Genomic DNA, 19181 nt, shown 5'->3' with positions numbered 1-19181 from the left:
TTAGGCATCTTCATAAAGTCTCTTTTCTGCACCAGAATTTCACTGGCCTTTGTCATCATAAAGGAGCCAAGTGGACTGCCAAAACCTAATCTTAAAGCAGTGGTCTAGAAAAAGAGTGGCCTGGGAAAGCAGATGGGACTCTGCTGGAATGGCCTGTGTTTATCATCAGTCATCATCATTACAGTAAGCCTGGGAGGCTAGGGTGATTGATGGCAGCTACTGGCTATTTAATACCATGACAGGGCAGTGATTGCTAAGGAAACAAGGTGACCATTCAGAATTCCATACGTGCCTCTGGACAGGGTCTCATAACAGAGAAGACAAAATATAGGCATGCGAATTTAATCTCCATGCCCAAGCTGCCCAGAATCAATGCACTCTCCTTCTCATGTCTGCTGACAGCTGCCTCCTCTCCCTACCTCTCCTTAGGGAGGGAACTATGAAGCTGATCTTGACTTCTCTAAAGGGGGCAGCTGCATCTGTGGTAGGGGTGGCTTGGGAGGAGGGTGTGGAAGCCTGCTGTTTTCAGGCATGAGGCTAAGAAGGACTGATAACTGGATTGCACCTCCTGGGCCAACTCAGAAGGTACTACCATTGTGGTTCTGCAGAGACTGAGAGTACCACCACCCTTCAGTCCCTATGAAATATCTGTGCATCCAGCCTCTACAGGGGCTGGACTTTGCACCAAATAAGTAAGGCTACCTGGCCCACCCATTATTGCAAGTTTAGGAATTATAGGCCTGCAGACTTTTAGGACTGTGGGTATGGAGAGTGAAGTGAGATGAAGAGAAAATCGATGTTATCATTTCTGTCTTTTATATATTGTGACTTGGGCTGTGAGGCCCAAAGCCTTGTTTTTATGATACTTTGGTGATGTCAGGACTCAAGTCTGATGCTTTGATTTTTCTGATCCTTTGCTATTCATTCAACAATTAATTCTTCAAATAAAACAGCAAGTTAGAGTTAGACAAGCACTTACCTTGGGAGTCGAGACCCATTTCGTTGGGCCTGCTTCTGCTACTTCCTGGGTCTGTGACCTTGAACAAATGGACAAGACCCTTCCCTCTCAGGTCTCAACTTTTCTCAGTGAAACAAGAAGGTTGGACTAGATGGCCATTAGGGTTCCTTCTAACTCTGATATTCTTCCTAGAACAATATAAGACAACGGTAGAACAGTATAAGACAACATTACCCATGGTTAGGACTGAGTGACATAGGAAGTATTCTAGGACTTCAACTTCATCAATTTCAACAAACGTTTATTAAGCACTTTTTATCTTAAGATTTGTAAGATCAGCAGTTGAGGATGTCAATCCTAGCACCCTAAGAAAGGTAATTTTTCATGCAATTAGGGTATATTGCCACAAGGTGGCAATAATGCCCAATCATGGCCAGAAGGTTGAGATTTTAGATAAATGGGCTTTTCCCTACTTTTAGAAATAAAAGTAATGCATTATTAAAAACAGATAATCTCTGAGGGGAAACAGTCTTGCATAGGGGAAAGAATCTCAGACTGAGAATCAGGGGACCCAAGCTTTTGTCTTCACTTCAGTTATATGATGTTGGGTAATTCTCTGTGAGGCTCAATTCCACCCACCCCCCTTTTTTAAAAAAAATAAATTGAGGATATTTAATTAGAGAACCACCAAAACAGTTCCCAGCCTTTTTCAGTATGAGGATCCCATCTTAATGTAAAAAATTTTGAAGACCTTTCCTGATAGTAATTGTAATATTAATATCTGTGTGAGAAATTACATAATGCTAAAAATGACTATGAATACAATAATGCCTTTAAAATAATTTGTAATAGCAGTATCTACTTACACTGAAAGTAATATGTATGTTTATGAGGAAGGATTTAATCAGTCTATGCAGAGTTTGAAAGGCAATGGGAAAGAATGGTTACAGATCTGGCCTCAGTTCTATAGGTGACTCTTTTAAGACTGAAAGTTGTAGGACAGTTGTTGTTATTCATTGGGAGAGGGAATTTCTTCAGGAGCTAATTCTGTACTGGTAAAATCATAGGCAAACTATGGTCAACAGGCAGAAAATTGATTTTGTATGGCCCTTGAGCTCAGAATAGTTTTTACATTATAAAGTAAAGTGTTTTTTAAAATGTTAGAAATCATTTTTAGCTTGCAGGCCTTGCAAAAACAGGCAGGAGGCTGGATTTGGCCCACTGGCTGTCATTTTCCAACCCCTGTCTAGACCAAATAGGACAAAACAAAAAACTGGAAGGGGTATTTACTTATTTATTATGTTAAGCTATTTAGTGAAATGAGCTTTAGCACTAATTCCACAGCCCTGTGATCTATAGGTGGAGAGACTGTTCTAAAGGACCATTCAAGCACTAAAATTCAGTGAGTAAGCGAGCAGATTTTGTTTTTTACTTTATTATAGAATTTAGATTTTGAGGTAGAAGAAAACATAGAGACTGTTGTTCAGCCTCCTCATTTTACAGATGAGGGCACTAATTCCAGAGAGGGTGTAAGCTACTTGCTCATGGTTACGCTGATGTTAAGTGACAGAGCAAGAATTCTAGTTCAGGTCCTCTGACTCCAAAAGACCTCTTTCCACTGTATTGTACAACTAGAGGTACCCTAGAATGGAATTAGCTGCCTTAGAAGGTGATAAATGCCTCATTACATCTATACCATGCTCTTTACAGTCACTTCCAGTTCTAAATCCTTGATCCTATGACTTCTGGCTTCAGTGTTTCCTACCATTTTCTACTATGTGCATTTTTCCTTCCCTCTATTATTACAGTCACATAGATGCTATTCAAAGGCCTGCTCTCCAGTACCTTCTAGTAATTTTTTATGTCTACCAACAGCCTCTTAACTTCCTGGCTCCATTGTCAGTTTTCATCAGCAGATTTCAGGATCCCACCTCTCCAGCCAGATTTTCCACTAACTATAGATATGACCAATAATAGATAAAGGTGCTTTGGAGAAAGACACATTAGTATATCCTGCATAGCAGTTTCCTAATTTCCAAAAGGTGGGAGGATGGATTAGGAAAGGCATTGAATATATCATGACTTACCCAATAATCCTACAGAGTCATATGGAGTCCTGAGTAGAGAAGAGAGGATGGCCTGGAGCTTTTGGCTGGTGAGGGCTGGGGAAGGTGAACTTGTAGTTCTCTCAGGAATTGAAAGAAAGTTAAGAGGATAAAGAGGTTACTATATGAAGATGTCTGGCCTCTGAGGGGTTGTTTGCTCCTCTTAGGTGTGTATGATAGTTCAAGTTTTCAAGTTAACTCCTTAGTGGTGTTTGTTCCTTGGGGATAAGGGGGCAGTAACTGCCCCTATTCCTTTTCCTTTGTGGCTTAAGGTTAACTTACTGCCCCCCAATCATCTCAACATGAGAAAACTCCATGGGGACAAAGTAAAAAAAAAGGAGAGCTGATGACCAGGGTCTAGGAAATGAACAGCAGTGGGGCTGCAGTTGGTCGGTGTCAACCAGTTCTTTATGGGGGCAGAATTTCTCAGGATGCTTTTTTAGAGCCATTTTTTTAACAGGTATTTGGAGAGGTTTGGGAGAGCTCAAGCAAGTCAATGCTTTTACTCTGCCATCTTCTCTCCGCCCTCTCAGGATGCTTTTTGACAAAGGCCCAAAATGAGATTTTTCTTGTTCTACCAGAGAAGGCCAAAGTATAGCTCTTTGAGCTGAGCAGAGCAAATAGAGGAAACCTGTCACTGAGAGTTCTTCTTTCCTATTAAAGGCTACCTAGTCATGGGGTACAAGGGCATCTTGGAATCTGGATTCACAGGAGGAAAGGTAGGAATTTCCTATCCCTATTCCCATACTTTGAAGAAAGGGGACATGTCAAGTATACCCAAGATTTCCTAAGACATTAGGCCAGAGGAAAGAAAGAAAAGAGACAGTCTAGTCTAGAAAGCCATATGGTCCCCTTGTACAGAACTCAAGTCTGAGGCAAACAACCAGTTTACTCATAGGACCATTGACTTGAATGTTGAAGAGACCTTAGAGATCAATGCAGATGTATTGCAGTTATTGAACAGATGAGGAAACTGATGCCCCAGGAGGAAAGTACCTTGCACAAGGTTACACAATCAATAAGGAGCAGAACCAGGGTTTAAGCCCAAGTCCCTGCTGCCAAATCCAGTACTATTTCCCCTAGAAGAAAGAAGCTTGGCATAGTGGATAGAGTGCTAGGCTTAGACTCAGGAAGATTTGAATTCAAATTACACTACTTACTCAACGGCAAAACCCTGAGTGAATCACTTAAACTCTCCTAACCGTAGTTTTTAAATTTATAAAATCAAGATAATTATAAGACCTATATCAGTTTTTGTGAAGATCCAATGAAATAATGTATATAACGTGCTTTGCAAACCTTAAAATATTTTGTGAATATGAGCTATTATTATTACACTTATACAGCCTCCTCAGTTTACTGTTCCCCAAGTCACTCTTTCCTTCTTCCTAATTTTGGTGATTTGGCTGCTGCTTCCCTTTTTACTCTCCTCCTTTGGGAGCAGGCCTGGACTTGAGAGATGAAGAGCCACTTTAAGCCTGTTTACATAGACCCTACCTGTAACTCATTACCCTTTGGGAGAGGGGGTACCCACCAGGAGAGCGACATGGTTGGCCCAGTGGAATCAATGATCTGGTATCAGATGACAGGGATTTAGTGGGAGAGCCCCTTAGATTGTTTGTTGGGGTTAATGAAGCTGGAAGTGTCTTCTCTAGCCAAAGCCTGCCGACCCATTTCTTTTTCCCTTGGGCGTGTAAGACCTTTGGCAGGGGAAGGGGGGCAAGTCTGAGTTTTTGAGGTCCTGCTCATGACTTGGACCCCTGTGACACTTGAGTGTCTTCTGCTTTCTATATTATGGGAGCAAAATGCCCATTGTTTAGGATTGGCAAAGCAAAGAAAGACAACGTTTCACATGTTCTCAAAGCAAGGAAAAGGGAAACATTTATTTGGTGTTTTTAATCAAGATTCTCTCCTACCCCCCTTACTGAAAATGTGAGCTATCAAATTAAAGGATGTTTATTCACACAAATGATTTGCAGGATAGCTTGTTTTCTGGCCTTTAAAAAAAGATGTTTTTCAAATTAACATAGGGTATTATCTTGATGGAAGGCCCTTCTGTTCCAGAGAAATAGGAAGCAGTATTTCTCCTTTTATTCTCTTCTCTCCTCTCCCTATCCCCACCTCCATCTCTCCCCCTTCTATTCCCCTTTTCTTTGTCACAGAACAGAGTAAGGAAGCTAAGTCACTGCTAGCCTTTGTGCTGACTCATCTCTGCTTGAAGGGCAAACAAGGAGTATAACTTGGGTGCTCACTCACTGCTGAATGGGAAAGAAGAATATGAAGTTTATGCTTTTTACCTGAGAGCATATTTAGCAATGTTGGTTACCTCCCTCACAGAGCCAAAGGAAAGGCAGTCCATCAGAAAGGGAGTAATCAGAGAGATTCTAAAAGAGCAACCCCAGTCCCTGCTGATGCTATGAGGCTATTATTTCATAATGGTGGTGATCTGGAAATATCAGGCTCTAAAGCCAACTGAATTCTCTTGGTGGCAGGTGTTTGGTGGAGTGGCTAATTGACTGTGAGTGGGTGCCAAGACCACGGAAGGTGCTACCATCCCAGAGGATCCCCAAGCACCCTAGAGCACCAATATAGTGGTTTTCAAAGCAAGTAGAAGAGGATTATGTCCTCTATTACTCATGTGCATCTGCCTCTGGGGAGATGTACTAGGACCTCATTGAGGCAAGAAGCCAACAACACTTTTTCCAATTTAAACTTAAGAGTGATGTCAGCACCAAACTTGTTCTACTGGCCTTCTTCCTAAACAGGAGTGGAGGAGGAAAGAAAGTTGGAAGCTAACAGCCTCTTTTGTCTTCTGAATGGCTTGAACTCCTCTAACCTGTTTTAGGGGCTGGGATGATGCAGCCATAGCACAAAAGTGGTCAGAATCAATTAACCATTTACCAAATTTAGCCCAGTAAATGAGTTGTATAGGATTTACAGTAGGCAGACCTTAGAAGCCATTGAGCCTACCCCCTGATTTTATGTGGGGAAACAGAGGCCCAGCTAAGGGTCCCAGGACTACTCAAAATCACATAGCTAGTAAATAACAGAGCTGTCATTATATCCCAGGTCCTCTGAGAAGAGAAGACTTAGGAAAGATATGATAACTCTCTTTAGGTAGTTCACTCAGTCACAGAATTTCAGAGTTGGAAGGGACTGAGGATGTAAAAACAAAAAGTGACCTCAAGGAGTATATATTCACCTATGTGAAACATATATACATAAAAGTAAATGTAAAATATATGCAAATTGAATAAGGTAATTTCAGAATGAGGGGAGCACTAGCAGCTAGTGTATCAGAAAAGGTTTGATAAAGGATATGGCTCTTGCAGTGAATTCTGTAGAAAGCTAGGGAGTTCAAGACACAAAGGTGAGGAGCAAGAAAATTCCAGCCTTGGCAGATGGTCTATGCAAAGGTGCTTAGATTTGAAATGGAAGGTCATGGGTGTAGAACAGCAGGTAGAGGCCACTTTGACTGGAGTAATGTGCAGTAATTCTGGGAAGGCAGGCTCAAGCCAAACTCTGAAGGGATTAAGTGCCAAAGTTCGGAGTTTGTATCTTATCCTAGAGGCCAAAGAGAAATTCTACAGCTTTTTGAATAGGGGCATGACATGTGGGCATGTTGTAGGGGCAGACTTATGCTTTGGAAATATCAATCCATGTAGAGTACACATCAAAGGAGAGACCTGAGGGAGGGGTGGAGACCAAATAGGAAGCTAGTACAATAGCACAGGTGAGAGGTGGCAGTAGCCATGTGAACAAAGAGAGAGAGAGAGAGATTGTGGAGGTAGAATCAACAAGATTTGTCAAATGATTGATCATGTGGGGTGAAGGAAAATGAAGTGATGATGACTCCAGGTTAGTAACCTTGGACTTCCAGGGAGATGGTGATACCCTTGTCAGAAACAGCAAAATCATCTAGTACAACAGGTGCCTGGAAAATAGTCCCCTTCATAATATACCCAACAAGTAGTCATCCATTCTTTGCTCGAAAATGTCCAATGGGGAATATACACATGAAGGCCTATTATGTTGTATATTGTGAGGATCAAATGAAATGATAATTGTAAGGTGCTTAGCACAGTATCTGACACATAGGAAATACTATACATGTTGTTATTGTTGTTGTTTTGAAATTAGATTTGTTCTGCTTGTTCCCAGCAGAAAGAGCAAGGCAATGGATAGAAAGTGTAGAGAGGCTGATTTAGGCTTGGCGTAAGAGAAATATTTCTAACAATTAAAGCTGTCCCAAAGTGCACCGGACTGTCTTTCTTCATCTTTAGAAATCTTTAAGCAAAAGTTGGATGGCCATTTGTCAAGGCTATTGGAGATAGGGTTTCCATTCAGGGTCAAGTTTGGAGTGAATGGCTTCTAAAATTCCTTCTAATTCTAATATTGTATGATTTTAATTCTGTTACAACTATGCTATCATCCTCAGTGAATCTGGAACTGTTTTCTATTAGCTTGGGGCTTTATGTGTCTGTAGTGAATTTGTTACACCCATTTCTAAGCCACCTCTGGACATCCCTACCCAATGTGGGCTCAAGGAATAGACAAACAACTTTAGCCTGGGAAAGAGAATAGGGGTACATGAAATTGGGTAGGGCCCATACCACCACATATATGATCCATCTGTCTCAGATAACTCTCCTTGGAAAATTTCACCACTGATGTCTGACATCAGTAACGACTTGTTCCAAGCCCTTTCCTAAACATGCTCTCCCCCTGCCCCGAAAAGAAAGAATCAAGCTTAACATTAAACTTATATTTCCTAAGTAAAGAAATTCTACTCCTGGAGAGTGGCACTTAGCAACACAAATGACATGTCAGGGAACTGATCCTTTTAAAGAAAAGATTCCCCTTTGCAGAAAGACCTTACTGCTCCTCTGGAAGGGAGGAGGAAGCTAGTGGAGCTTATTCAGATATACCAATAAACAAAGCATACACCCTTCAGCACTAAGAGCTCTGCTTCAAATACTTAGTTAAAGAAACCACAGAAGGACAACAGATTGGGGCCACTAATGTGAGGTTAGAAGACAGTGTCCTTATTTGGGAATGGAGAAGTTCCCTTATCCTGACAGGAAGGAAGAAGACAGCTTTGTATCTCCCTTCTGGGAACTGCATTTAAAGAGTTTGGCACCCCCACGTAGATACAGTTCTCTCTAACATGGAATCAACCCCGAGGGAGTAGAATTTCTGGTACAGTATTCATGTTCTATGATTTATTTTGGGCACTGCTAATAATGAGATGTTTTGTCAGAATATACTTTTTTTCATTAATTGTGTATGTGTGTGTGTGTGTGTGTGTGTGTGTGTGTGTGTGTGTTTTAAGGCTTGCTACATTCTTAAGTGTATTTTTTTTTTCAGCTTTGAGGCCAGGGTTTCTCCAATGGGAGCACAATTATATATACACATCAGTGGAAATATGTGGTTTGTTAAACAGAAATTCTTTTTTTGGCCACTTAACAGGAATACACCTGTTTCATGAAATGAGCTACACCTGTGTTGTGTTCATGACTAAGGGGAGATGTGGTCACCTCTTCAGATCTCTGAAGTGGCCATCATAGGAAAGAGGGATTAGACCTGTTCTGCAGAATCAGGAACAGTGGGTGAAAGCTCCAGACAGACAAAAGTGAACTGTTTCTCACAATAAGCACCATCTAATAATGGAACAAGTTGTTTCACAAAAGCAGAGACCAAACAAGGCCTTGTCAAGGATGTTACAGAAGAGATTCCGGTGCTGGATAGATTAGACTAGGTAAGGCAGTGACATAGTGGAAGGGCCCTGGTTTTAGAATTAGAGGAACTGAGTTTTGAATCTTATTTTGAATCCTAACTCTGTCACTGACTACCAGTATGATGTAGGCAACTCTCCTCCCTCACCTCCCACCCTGGCCCAGACCCAGCCCTTAATTTTCTGATGTTTAAAATGAGAAGGTTGGGCAAGAAAAATAGACAGATGATCAATAAAGCCCATTCCTGCTTTAATTCCCACAATTCTGTGTCCTCTGAGGTCCCTTCCAGCTTTGAGAGTTTGTGAGTCAGTGATGATTCTGTGACTGATTCACGAGGAGATTCAGCATCACTGTCACCAACTCTACTTTCTGCATCCCTTCCCCCTTCACACTGCTGAGACAGTGGTGGGCCTGAGATCTGACAGTGTGGATTCAGGCCAACCTAGAAACAGGCAGGAGGAGGCTAGAAGGCAGTTCAGAGTTTGTGGTACTCAAAAAGCTTCACCTAGTTTGGCACTGGGAACCAGCATAGATTTCCTTCTGTCCTTCTCACTCAAGAAAATTTAGTACGAGCCCAGGGGATGTGCTTCCCCCAGCGTTTTAGGCCACAGTATGTTTGAGTGAGGGGAGACTCATTACTCAAGGAATTTATATAACAGAATGTCAGAATATATAGTTCTTTTCCCCTCCAGTCCTTTAGGGAGTAACTAAGTGGGCATTGCTTAGTGCTTTTGTCTAGAATTTCAGATTTACAGTCTTTATGGCTTCCAGGGCATTTTTGAAAACCAGTGAGGGGACCCCCATTTTCATATCTACTAAAGGTCTAGGGGTCACCCCCATAGATCTTTTTAAAATTTTCCCACTTCTCATTCTCTGGTCCTCCCTAATATCTCTTTCTTGCCTCTCTCATGTCCAACCTCTGCTCTTCTCCCCATTGCCCTCTGTCACTGACACTCAGATTTGGCTGCTTGTGAACATTTTCTTTTTCTGATCCATCCTTGACCACTTTATTAATTTTCTTGTCTTTTTTTTCTCCTATTCTCATTTTCCTTAAGTCTTCTGAGACATTAAAATCAAAATTAGTAAGGTTATCAACATATTCCTATTCTTCTACAGGTGATTCTGAGCAAGCCAGAACTGTTTTCAGCAGTGTTAGTGAGGATGTTCTCTATGTTGAATTGAATGTCAAGATTACATTGATATCTCTGTGCTGAAGATATCTCTGGTAGGAGCTTCTTTCCAGCTATTTCACCAGCTATAGAAAGGGGTGCATTGCCTGGAAGGAAAAACAGAGAGTGTTGTATAGTAGGAAGAGCTTTGGATTTGAAGTCAGCATGAAAAGTGGCCATATAAAGCCACTTAATCTTTCTAGTAGTGTTTTCAAATGTAAAATTAAAAGGTTGGACTGTGTGAAGGTCCCTTACAGCTCTACCCAATGAATCTTGTGCTCTTGCTGTCTTTCCCATTAATGGAGATGCTTTCCTCCCAAATGTCCAGTTGTTTCTGAGGTCTTTTTTTTTTGCATGAGGCAATTGGGGTTAAGTGACTTGCATAGGGTCACACAACTAGTAAGTGTCAAGTGTCTGCTCTGAAACCAAATTTGAACTCAGGTCCTCCTGACTCCAGGGCTGTGCTCTATCTACTGCGACACCTAGCTGCCCTGGTCTTTTGTTTTTCAGGTCACATATTCAAGTTTAGTTAACTTGTGGATGTGTTAATGTCTCAGGAGAAGTAGTCTCCCTTCCAAGGGCATGAGAGCCTGATAAGATGAGAAAGATGAGATTTAGGCACTTGGCAGAGTAAAGAGATGAATATGGTTATCTGTGCTGACTGAATAATGTGTTTTTCCTCGGATATGATTACATATAACTTAGCTATTTCTCCATTATTGTGAAGACCATGTCAAGCCATTCATACTCCCCTACCTTGTGTTTCTATGACCAAAGACCAGAATCAAGGGCCCAATTTGTGACCAGTGAGTGAATTTCGTCTATTTGATGCAGCTGACCCCTGTGGAAATCTAATGATATTGCCTTATTAGCACTATGCTCTAAATCTTCTGAGATTATGGGCCAGCCTACATTTCATCATCAGGCTTTAATCTGGGAAAAGTAGAACACAAATACTAAACCAGAGGTGGGAAACGTATGGCTTCAAGGCCACATGTGGCTTTCTAGGTCCGTGGGTGCAGCTTTTTGACAGAGTCCAAGTTTTACAGAACAAATCCTTATATTAAGGGGATTTGTTCTGCAAAGTTTGGATTCAGTCAAAATTTAGTAACTTATGTATGAATTCTATGATGCTGTGATTTTCCCAGTACATTGTTAGTGGTGCTCACATGCCCTATTGTCTTAAATTACCATTACAAAGACCTAATTATCCCTATATCCATCATGAAACAACAAACCAATCATTCAGTCAACAAATTACAATACTTGTCTCAAAAGGCTATCAAGAGGATGGAATTGTAAAGCCTTTTCAAGTGTAAGGACCCACTTAAATTATTCAGAAATTTCACTGCGCCTGCACACACATATACACATACAACCCCCCCCATAGCAATAGTAATATTTGTTGACTGAGAAAATGCATAATGACAAAACCTACTATGAATTTAGTGATTTTCAAAAATGAATTTATTTTATAAATCACAATAAATATACATATGTATAAAAGATGACTCGGTCTACAAAAGTATGTTTGCTTACTTATTATACGGAATCTTTTGATGAGATGGACCCTTGCAATAACTCTGGGCATCATCTCCACCCCAAGAATCTGTAGTCTCCATGTTGTAATTGTTTTCTTAAAGCTGTACCAATAAGAGCATGTATACCGAGTCCTACTTCTTATAATAATAATAATAATAATAATAACAATAATAATAATAATAATAATAATAATAATAATATGTTTACTTAAATGATGGTTATGATATTCATTAGGAGACATTAGCACATCCAAATGCTGTTGGTAGAATCTCTCAACATGATTAGTTAAACTTAGGTTGACTCTTTTGTTTCTAATTATGATTGCTAAATTCATAGGATCATCAGTATAGAGCTAGAAGAGGACTTAGAGGTCATCTAGTCTAATTTTTTCCTTTTACTTACAAAGCAGCTGAGTCCCCAGAAGCTTAAATAACTGAACTGGAGTCACACAAATAGGTAAATGGCAGAACCTGGGGTTGAACCCAGGTCTTAGGACTCTTTGTCCAGTGCTTCCACTGAACCATGCTGCCTTTTTTCCAAGTACACTTTTAATGGACGATCATAGGCCACCTTCTTTCTTATGTTTGGCCCTAGGGACTCCAGTCTTTTTGATTTGCATATCAGAAAACCGTTTTCAGAGGCTAGGCCATGCTGGGCTTATGGGAGCTGATAGTGATTGTGAATTTAGCCCCATAGTCACAGAGCTGAAGCTGTGTATTAGTATGGGAATAAAATTTTCCTAACAGGCAGGGTCTTCTGATGTTTTGACCACCATTGCGCAAGAGCCAACTGAGGAATTTAGCGTCTACAAATTTTAAGGATTCTCAGTGCCTGAATTAGTGACAAAGATGCTAGTGGGTTTGAAAGTAATTTTTGAGGGCTTCAGCCAGGTTTGATAGCCTACATAGTGTTGGCCACAGGTCACCAAATCCCAGGTTGTTTACTCTGTGGGGGGAGGGGAGAAAGATACAGAGAGAGACAGTGACAGAGACAGAAGGATAAAGAGAGACAAAGGGGCAATTAGGTGGCACAGTGGATAGAGCACCAGCCCTGAAGTCAGGAGGACCTGAGTTCAAATCCAGCCTCAGACCAAACACTTGACACTTACTAGCTGTGCGACCCTGGGCAAGTCACTTAACATCAATTGCCTAAAATTTAAAAAAGAGAGAGAGAGAGACAGACAGACAGACAGACAAAAAGAGACAGAGACAGGCAGATAGAGGAGACAGAGATAGGGAGAGGGAGAGAGAGAGAGGGAGAGAGAGCATTTATTAAATACTTAGGATTTTCCAGGCACTCTGGTAAGTGCTGGGGATATAAATACAAGCAAACAAAATGTCTTCTATCCTGAAGGAACTTGTGTTCTAATAGAAGACATAAAAGGGAGTTGGAAAGTAGGAGTGGGGGATGGTGAAGGCAGGAGAGGCTGCTGTTAAGAAAGTAGAGGAATCTGGAGAGTGAGTTGAACTAGGGAAGGTAACAAACATTTATTAAGTACCTGCTATGTGCCAGGCACTGTGTTAAGCACTTTATAAAAATTATCTCATTTGATTCTCACAACCACCCTAGGAGGTAGGTGCTGTTATTTATCCCCATTTTACAATTGAGACTGAGGCAAACAGAGGTGCCATGATTTGCCCAGAGTCACACAGCTTAGTAATCTGGACCCAGTACTTTATCCACTGTTAGATGGTTGCCCTAGGAGTGAAATGAGCGGGCGGCACAAAGGGCCCAGGGAGAGATTCCCAACATGACTCACCTCTGCAACTATTTAACTGGCCATTTGGCATTTATACCTAGTACCCTCAGACCTAGAATCATCCCATCAGAGTGATACCAATGGACAGCTTCTTTATGAAAAGTACATTTTAGTTCATTATGTGAGAGTCTTGAGCAAGATTTTGTTTCTCCTAAAGCCTGTTTCTCTTCTGTAAAGATGATGAGTTGTAGAACAATCATAAAAGGGGTGGGGGAGAATTCTATCATCGATTTTACTCTATATAAGACACAGAGTGAGCTGCAGAATAAGCAACAGAATCCTAGTTGAGGGGAGGGCTATAGTCGCAGGGATTTTGGACTTGGACTTAGAGGCCCTGGGTTCAAATCTTTGCTACTTAAAATCCTGATGACCTAAGCTAACTCCCAACTGTAAAATGAGGGAATTGATGTAGGAGATCCCTAAAGTTCCTCACAGGATTAAGTATCATTATGATCCCGTGTTTTCCAGGCCGGAAGATATAAAGCCACTTACGTTTTCTTATCAAACTTTGGGGCCCTTGGATGTTGAAATTGGGATTAAAAACTGAAGAGCTCTGAAGTTCCTGCTGGAATTCTCCTGAAAGCTATCTCTGAAACAATCTTGAGTTTCACTGATACCAGCAGAAGTCCCCAGGTAGTGCCCACGACTCTGCCTGACATCATTGATGATGCAGGTATCCGAGGCACAGGTGCACAGAGATAGGGTAGTGGTAGGGCTGAGCCAAAGGGGCTTATGCAACACAGCTTATCAAAGAGGAAGGAGCAGGGCTGGAAACTTTGCTTTCAGGCCTCAGGAAGGAAGGATTCAGGCTTTTACCAAATTTTAATCTCACCCAGGCTTTCCTTCATTAAGTGATGACTGCTATTCTGCCCTCAGGCCCCTCCTTAAAGGGCTTTCCCAGACCTGCAGGGTGTTTGTGACACAGATGAACCTTGAAATGATTATATTTCTTCCCAGTAGGGAACTTCACCTGTCATCCCTTCCTCTTTCAATGCAAGCCCACTCCAGGCAGACAAGTGGCTACCTCCCTACTAGTGAGTGCACCTGTCATGGTGTGAGGGACAAGGATACTGAGCCAGAATCCTGGGGTTTTCTTGGAAGCAGTTAACTACACTGGGGAGGCAGTCTCTTAGGGAGTGGTACTTTAGCAGTCTGCATGCACATTCTCATTCTCTGAGTCACCCAGCTAAGGTCTGAAATCACAGAGATCTCTTTCCTGCTTTCTAACGAATGTATATTTGCCCTAGTTATTATTACTATACGTTATCATTGATGATGCTGGACGGACCAGTCAGCCAAATTTTTCTGGAGTTTTTGGAGCTTCTGTCTTGTAAGACTATACTCCAGGACATCTCCTGTAAATGGAAGAAGATAAGATATCCAAGGTCAAAACATCTTAAGAACTAGGGTCTAGCCTTTTGCTTTCAAGACCTGTTTGCTTAGGAAGAAACAATTAATCTCTGAATATAAAATACTAAACTTTAAATGATGCTTGGCTGGCTCAGGTTGTGTGGTCACTTAGTCAATGCTTAAGCCTTTTAAAAGATGGTTAATGTTTATAGAATCAGAGATTTAGAGCTTTAGGGACTAGACAGATCAGCAAGTTCAAACTTCCCTCCACTTCACAAATAAGGAAATTGAGGCACAGTGGGAACAAGTGTGTTACCCATGGTGATGTAATACAGTATAGCGGAGCAAGAATTTGAACCCTAGTCCTTTGGTTCCAAATCCAGTGCTCTTTCCATTATAGTATACTGCCTGCTCACCTAATTCTTCAGGCATGTGGCCCAGCATAGGTTATGAAATTACTGACCTGGTTCTTTCTCTGCTGGGGGCATAAGAGACTAGAGTGCCATAAACCTGTTGAGGGGCATTCTCTTTGGTTTTTAGTCTTCCCTCCACTTCTCTCTTCCCTTTGATAATGTTCCTGAACCAGTTTTTAAAATTTTAACGTTTATCTTTTGTTTTTATATTTACCATCATTTTTAAATTTTCCACATTTCTACCTGGCAAACCATCCCTTAAAATTAATGATGATGATGATGATGATGATAAAAATTAAAAAGTAGTTCAGCAAATTAATGTACACATTGAGTGTTTGGCAGCATATTCAGTGTTCTATACCCATAACTTCCCGGACCTCTGCAAAGAAGGGAAACAATTATTTTGTCTTCTCTTTAGAGACGTTAGAATTCTTTTTATCATTATAATTATACAACTTTCTATTTCTTTTTTGGTTTGTTTTCATTGATGTTTTATATATGTGGGGGGTGTGTATGCATTCTAAACTATGCGTCAGTTCATAAATTTTCATATTTTTTTTTTGGTGTGGCAGTCAAAGTTAAGTGACTTGCCCAGGGTCACACAGCTATATGCTTTTCTTTATTCTTCACAGTCATCACTTTTTATAGCATAGTTCTGTTCCACTGTATTCACGTGTCACACTTACGTTGGCAATTTCCCCATTCAGTAGACATCTGCTTTGCTACTAGAGAGAGGTATCATTAAAAAAAATCCAGTGGCCTTATTCTCAGTCCTCATTTTCCTCTGCCTCTCTGCAGTTTTTGACATTGTTGATCACTCTCTCCTCCTTGATACACTTTTGTCTCTAGGTTTTGGGGACACTACACTCTCCAGCTTCTCTTCCTACCTATCTGATCACTCCTTCTTAGTCTCCTTTGCTGGATCTTCTTCCAAATCACACTCTCTTACCATAGGTGTCCCTTAGGGTGTTGTCCTGGGCTTCTCTTCACCCTCTATATACTTCACTTGGTGATATCATCAGCTCCCATGGATTTAATTACCGTCTCTATGCAGGTGATTCTCAGATTTACCTATTCTGCCCTAATCTCTCTGCTGACCTCTGATTTCCAACTGCCTTTCAGACATTTCAAACTGAATGTCCAAAAGACATCTCAAACTCAACATGCCCAGAACTGAACTCACTATCTTTTCCCTTAAACCTTCCCTGGCCTCAAGTCCCAGCTAAAATCCCATCTTTATCCGAAGCTTTTCCCAACTCCTCAATTCTAATACCTTTCCTCTGTTAATTATTTCCCAGTTATCCTCTACATAGCTTGCTTTGTGTATATTTGTTTCCTTCATTAGAATGTCAGCTCCTTGAGGGCAGGGACTGTCATTTGCCTCTTTTTTGTCCCCTGCTCTTAGCACAGTGTCTGGGCACATAGTAGGCACTTAATAAATGTTTACTGATTGATTGATCATAAGTAGGGGGCTGGCCTAGAAGCCAGGATGATCTGAGTTCAGTTTTTGCCATTGCCACATACTCACTTTGTGACCTTGGGCAAATCACTTAACCTTCAAGGGATCATAGGCAACACAGTTGCAAGGTTTCCTTACCCAAAGTATGGAAGGAAATCTGTGTTGCTAACTACCGTGGAGACTACTGGTTTTTAGCAAGCCTTCATCTCAGATAGAGACTTAATTTTGTATGAGCCTAGATGAAGGAGAGATTCTGAGAGCAGGGACAGAGGAGGGATTTTTTTCCCCTTTTATGTTTGGGAAGAGAACTTGCTTATCTCATCTTGAGCTCAAAGGGAAAGGCAAAAAGATTGATCACCTTCTCCTTTCTGTTCCCATAGTACTTTGTTCATACTTATGATACCTGAAAATTCTGCTTTGTACCCAATCAGTTATGTCCGTGTATTACCTCCTGCTAGGCTGCAGGCGCCAGGAAGTCAGGGAACCTTATTCATCTTTGTATTCCCTGTGGGCAAAGGGCTTTGGACTGTAAATATTTGTTGAATGAACGAATGAGTAAGTGAATAAGGGAGTCAGTGAATAGAAGGCAAACACAACAAATTTGTTGGTTGTTTTGATGGGCTAGTAACTGTAGACACAGTAATTTTCCTGTGTACATTGGCCCCCACTTTAAGACCCCTAAAATTCTGTACCATGACTTGCAAGATTTCAGATGGATACTATACAATGTATGTGGCAATAAAATGGGCCTTTCTAATTGAAACAAATAACACTTCCCATAATTATAGGGGACAATTTGCCCCTGAACACCCCATTTTCCTCTATAAAATAGGAACATGCATTTACTTTTTTAAAAAAATCTGTTTTCCTGAATTCTGTTTTGTATCATTTAAAACCCAACACATTTAATTTACAATAGTATGAAGAATGACTTAAAGAAAAAGTTAAAAAAAGAACTATTACCTCTATTTACTGGTAGCCAGAGGAAAATTCCATAGCCCAACCTGCTAAATTGTATCTGGAAGCCAAGACCTTGTTTGGTTTCATAGAAGGAAGTTACATGGTTGCCATGGGTTGTAGAATTTATGGAAGGGACCTTAGTGATCACAAAGTCCAGTAGTTCTCAACCTATGGGTGAAGGCCTCCTGGGGGTAGGGAGGGATGGAGTTATTTTAAAAGGTCCCTAAATCTGTGTATATACCAAGTCTTATTTTGTTATATTAAATCAATGAATGTTAAATATTGTAATGATCATGACAGGAATCTGAGGAATTTTTGGACACTAAATCAGAAAGGATTTTCATTCTCAAAAAAGTTCTATTTCACTTTTTACAGGTGAGGGAAATTGAAGCTTAAATTAAAAAAAAAAGACTTGCCCAAAGGTCATGCAGATAGTAAGAGAGCTAGGATTTGAACCCCTCATCTGTACTGCTCTTTGCTGCCTGAGTTAATAGCTTTAAAACTAGAAGGGACCATCGGTGTCTAGTTCAGCTCTGTCATTTTAAAAGTTTTATTTGTATCATAGTCATTTCAGTTATGTCCCTGCTAAACCCACCACCAGTGACCCTTCTCTTATAACAAAGAAAAAAAGTTAAAACCAAGCAACACATAATCACATCTCATAGTATATACAACAATCCGTGCCCATAGTTCCCCATCTCTCGAACAAAAAGAGGAAGGTGTATTTCTCATCTTTTCTCTGGGATACTGATTGATCATTATAATTATATAGCATTTAGCTCTTTCTCACAGTTCTTTTCATTTACATTCCTACCCTTTTATGTTATTGATCAAGAAACTGAAGCCCAGAGAAGTTAAATAACTTATCTAAGAGCACCCAGATTACTACCAGAGGTAGCAGAGCTCAGGGGTCTGTCATCTAAACTGAAAATGGCAGCCATAATGGATAGTCAAATGGACTCCAGATTTACCTAAATCTAAAGTGTGATATGTCAGCACAAATAGCTAATGCAGTTGCTACATTAAGATGAGAAACACTGTCAAACTGTTCATCATCAGAAATGACTATGATACTATCAGTGGAAATTATACTAAAAGAAGATGCATTGCTACCTGCCCTACTGTTACATCCTAAAAATTTCTGATGATGAACAGTTTGACAGTGCCAAGTATTTTGGTGGCAAGAACTGTCTTTTCTGGGCCTTCAGTAGCTTTGGGTGTTATGGAGGCTAGGGCTGCCATACCTGCAGAGGCACTACCATTCCTGGTTCTTGGGCAAACGGTTCTGGCTGCTTTCACCAGCATCTGAGGGAGGTAATAGTCAAGGTGGTGATTGATGATTGTTTAAGTTGCTTAATATGTGCCACTTGCTAGTTCTGTGTCAGGGTATGTTGCTGCTTCTGCAAAGCTGATATTCCTATCCATTGGTGGAATTTGTTTGGTGGTTAGTTCTCTTCCCAGGGAGGATGGTGGGCAAGCTAATTAATCAGAATGGTTGCAGTTTTAACAATGAAAAAGTAAATATCAAAACACATCCTTCGATTTCTCTAGAGCTTAGGATGAGAAAGATAGATAAGAAAATGAGTCAAGAGGCACACTGAGGGGATGACATCCACAAGAGAGTGGGTCTATCCCATCATTCATACATCTACATTGTAATTGGGGAGAGAGGGAAGAAAAAGACACTAATATCTAGGGAGGTCAGGAAAGGCCTCATGCACGTGTTGATGC

General features: G+C 40.8%; 1 protein-coding gene across 4 annotated transcripts in view; it reads left to right on the top strand.

Annotated features, from left to right (window-relative positions):
• CMIP (c-Maf inducing protein) overlaps window positions 1-19181 on the top strand; it is a 270937-nt gene that overhangs the window by 176850 nt on the left and 74906 nt on the right. The window lies entirely within an intron of this gene.

Source organism: Phascolarctos cinereus, unplaced genomic scaffold, assembly GCF_003287225.1.
Source record: "Phascolarctos cinereus isolate Bilbo 61053 unplaced genomic scaffold, phaCin_HiC Scaffold_2;HRSCAF=192, whole genome shotgun sequence".
In the NCBI taxonomy this organism is placed as follows: Eukaryota; Metazoa; Chordata; class Mammalia; order Diprotodontia; family Phascolarctidae; genus Phascolarctos; species Phascolarctos cinereus.
The sequence above is the reverse complement of the archived record's forward strand: the minus strand, read 5'-3'. Positions and strand labels throughout refer to the sequence as shown.